Source organism: Oryx dammah, unplaced genomic scaffold, assembly GCF_014754425.2.
Source record: "Oryx dammah isolate SB20612 unplaced genomic scaffold, SCBI_Odam_1.1 HiC_scaffold_28, whole genome shotgun sequence".
Classification (NCBI taxonomy): domain Eukaryota; kingdom Metazoa; phylum Chordata; class Mammalia; order Artiodactyla; family Bovidae; genus Oryx; species Oryx dammah.
This window is the reverse complement of record NW_024070212.1, coordinates 6,904,060-6,908,278: the sequence shown is the minus strand read 5'-3', so window position 1 is coordinate 6,908,278 and position 4,219 is coordinate 6,904,060.

The window sequence follows — 4,219 nt, the reverse complement described above, 5'->3', positions numbered from 1 at the left end:
AGGAGTGAGACAAGGTTATTCTGTGGGACTCAGACAGTTTCACAAGATTCAGGAAATGAGAGAGGTGGGGTGATGAAGTGACCAAGACACTTAAGCCTATAAGTGGCCTAAGTATGACTCACGGAAGTGGGTTAAACTATGTCTGAAATACACAGTGGAATCAACAATGTCTGTGGTTCAAGCTCAATGCTGAACACAAGCTCCTCAGAACTGGTTGCAGCCATCCTTGTATTTCACCCTAAGTCACCAGTTTTCTGCTTCTCTGGCTTGTGGCATCCCTTCCAGGGATGCTTTTGGCTGAAAGGGGATCCCATCTCCTACTGAAGCCACCCATGGGTATGCTGTGCTCAGCTCAGAACAGGTGCTCAAAAAAGGGTACAGATGCTGAATGAATCCAGGTATATCCAGAGGCAGTGGAACAATTGAAAAGGTAGGACATCCATGGATCAAATGACATGAGAAACGTAAGACAGTGATGGGAATAGGAAGCACTGGGCACTGTGGGGGAGGATGGTCTAGGGGGAGTATCGCCTGGCTAGGGCGCCTAGTTGCTGGTGAACAAAGGCCATTTTTAACACCATCTAGCACTGAGCCTTTTGGGGAAGGAGCTGGTGCACATGGGAGGGAGATCTGGATATGCACAATTAGTGTAGGAATGTTTCTCCAACTGGAAGAAAAAAACATAGTAGGCTTTGATTTGAAAAACCTCAGGTCCTTTGAGGTTTCCATCCTTTGGGGCATCAGTAATGTTCCTTATAAAGAAAAACCAAAAAAAGTCTATCCAGCCCAGGACACTTAGCCACCCTGGTGTTGACAAGAAAAATCTTTTCTACTGACCCTTTTCTACTTAGGTCAACTGATATTCTTGGCAAAGATTGTTTCTGTTATCTGAGGATCAGAATTAATCCTAAATGTAATTTCTAAGACCATTTTCCCTGTTGACATACAGTTGACATGTAACATTGTAAAAATTTGAGGTATAACCATTTAATTTCCTATTTGCAAATGATTACTACCACAGCATTAGCTAACAAGGCCATCTTGTCACATGCTTACTATTTCTTTATCGTTGTGAGAACATTTAAGATCTACTCTTGTAGCAACTTTCTTGTAGTATTACTCCTTGTAATCACCATGCTGTACTTCAGATTCCCAAAATGTATTCATCATTTCCTCCAAGGCTTTTTGAGGAACTAAGCCATCCTACATAGTATTATTTTTTATGTTCAAGTAAATCTTTATTTACAAAAAGAGGCAATAGAAAGATTTGGGACCCCAGCTGCCGTTTGTCAATCCTTCATTTAGAGTAGTAATTTTAACTGAGTATGACTGCCTCACTTCAGTTCAGTCGTTCAGCCATATCCAATTTTTTGTAACCCCATGGACTGCAGCTTCCCTGTCAGTCACCAACTCCCAGAGCTTGCTCAAACTCATGTCCATTGAGTTTGTGATGCCATCCAACCATCTCATCCTCTGTTGTTCTCTTCTCCCCCTGCCTTCAATCTTTCCCAGCATCAGGGTCTTTCCTAATTAGCATCAGTCCTTCCAATGAATATTCAAGACTGATTTCCTTTAGGATTGACTGGTTGGATCTCCTTGCAGTCCAAGGAACTCTCAAGAGTCTTCTCCAACTCCACAGTTCAAAAGCATCAATTCTTCAGTGCTCACTTTCTTTATAGTCCAACTCTCACATCCATACATGACTACTGGAAAAACCATAGCTTTGACTAGACAGGCCTTTGTTGGCAAAGTGATGTCTCTGCTTTTTAAAACACTGTCTAGGTTGGTCATAGCTTTTCTTCCAAGGAGCAAGCGTCTTTTAATTTCATGGCTGCAGTCACCATCTGCGGGTGAATTTGGAGCCCAAGAAAATAAGTCTGTAACTGTTTCTCCATCTATTTGCCATGAAGCGATGAGACAGAACACCATGCTCTTCATTTTCTGAATGTTGAGTTTTAAGCCAGCTTTTTTTCACTCTCCTCTTTCACTTTCATCAAGAGGCTCTTCAGTTCCTCTCTGCTTTCTGCCTTAAGGGTGGTGTCATCTGCATATCTGAGGTTATTGATATTTTTCCCAGCACTCTTGGTTTCAGCTTGTGCTTCATCCAGCCTGGCAATTTTACATGATGTACTCTGCATATAAGTTAAATAAGCAGGGTGACATTATACAGCCTTCACACACTCCTTTCCCAATTTGGAACCAGTCCATGTCCAGTTCTAAATGTTGCTTCTTGATCTACAAACAGATTTCTCAGGAGGCAGGTCAGGTGGTCTGATAATCTTATCTCTTGAAGAATTTTCCACAATTTGTTGTGATTCACACAGTCAAAGGCTTTGGCATAGTCAATAAAGCAGAAGTAGATGGGCTCTCTTGCTTTTTCAATGATCTAATGGATGTTGGCAATTTGATCTCTAGTTCCTCTGCTTTTTCTAAATCCAGCTTGAACATCTGGAAGTTCTTGGTTCCTGTACCGTTGAAGCCTTGCTTGGAGAATTTTGAGCATTACTTTGCTAGTATGTGAGATGAGTGCAATTGTGCAGTAGTTTGAGCATTCTTTGGCATTGCCTTTCTTTGGGATTGGAATGAAAACTGACTTTTTCCAGTCCTGTGGCCACTGCTGAGTTTTCCAAATTTGCTGGTGTATTGAGTGCAGCACTTTCACAGCATCATCTTTTAGGATTTGAAATAGCTCAGCTGGAATTCCATCACCTCCACCAGCTTTGTTTCTAGTGATGCTTCTTAAGGCCCACTTGACTTTGCACTCCAGGATGTCTGGCTGTAGGTGACTGATCACACCATTGTGGTTATCTGGGTCATTAAGATCTTTTTTGTACAGTTCTTCTGTGTATTCTTGCCACCTCTTCTTTGTATCTTCTGCTTCAGTTAGGTCTGTACCATTTCTGTCCTTTATTGTGCCCATCTTTGTATGAAATTTTCCTTTGGTATCTCTAATTTTCTTGAAGAGATCTCTAATCTTTCCCATTTTATTGTTTTCCTCTGTTTCTTTGCATTGATCACTCCTTGCTATTCTTTGGAACTCTGCATTCAGATGGGTGTATCTTTCCTTTTCTCCTTTGCCTTTAGCTTCTCTTCATTTCTCAGCTATCTATAAGGCCTCCTCAGACAACCATTTTGCCCTTTTGCATTTCTTTTTCTTGAAGATGGTTTTGATCACTGCCTCCTGTACAATTTTATGAATGTCTGTCCATAGTTCTTCAGGTACTCTATCAGATCTAATCCATTCAATCTGTTTGTCACTTCCACTGTATAATCATAAGGGATTTGATTTAAGTCATACCTGAATGTCCTACTGGTTTCCCTACTTTCTTCAATTTAAGCCTGAATTTTACAATAAAGAGTTCATGATCTGAGCCACAGTCAGCTCCCTGTCTTGTTTTTGCTGACTGTATAGAGCTTCTCCATCTTCAGGTGCACAGAATATTATCAATCAAGAATCAAAAATCCCTTAGAAGAAATGGAGTAGCCCTCACAGGTCAACAAAAGCATCCACAATGCAATGCTTGGGTGCAGTTTCAAAAATCAAAGAATGATCTCTGTTCATTTCCAAGGCAAATCATTCAATATCACAGGTACTTATTACCCAGTAATGTGCATTCTCCTGTGAAAAGCGCCCCTACCCCTTATAATCTTGGACATCTTAGGAATTTGGCACATCCAGATATGTGCTGTGTGCTATGCTTAGTTGTTCAGCCGTGTCCGACCCACCAGCCTACTCTGTTCATGGGGATTCTCTAGGCAAGAATACTGGAGTGGGTTGCCATGCCCTCCTCTAGAGGATCTTCCCAACCCAGGGATCAAACCTAGGTCTCCCATAAGGCAAGTGCATTCTTCACCATCTGAGCCACCAGGGAAGCCCAGGAATCCTGGAGTAGGTAGCCCATCCCTTCTCCAGGGAAACTTCCTGATGCCAGAATTGAACCCAGGTGCCCCCTATTGCAAGCAGATTCTTTACGAGCTGAACTACCAGGGAAGCCCCATCTAGGTATGGTGCTGTTTTAAAATAAAGTGAATTCATAGCAAGCTTGAGGATCATTAAGGTTTACAGATCAGGAGACTGTTGCCAGGAAAAAAACCACCTTATTTCTCACAGTTCCCAAGAGGAGGGGGCTCATGGAAAAGCACGGGTCACAGGTGCAAGAGCATGTATGGCAGGTGGGGACAGGGAAGGGATCTGAAGCTGTAACCTCTATTGTGGTTT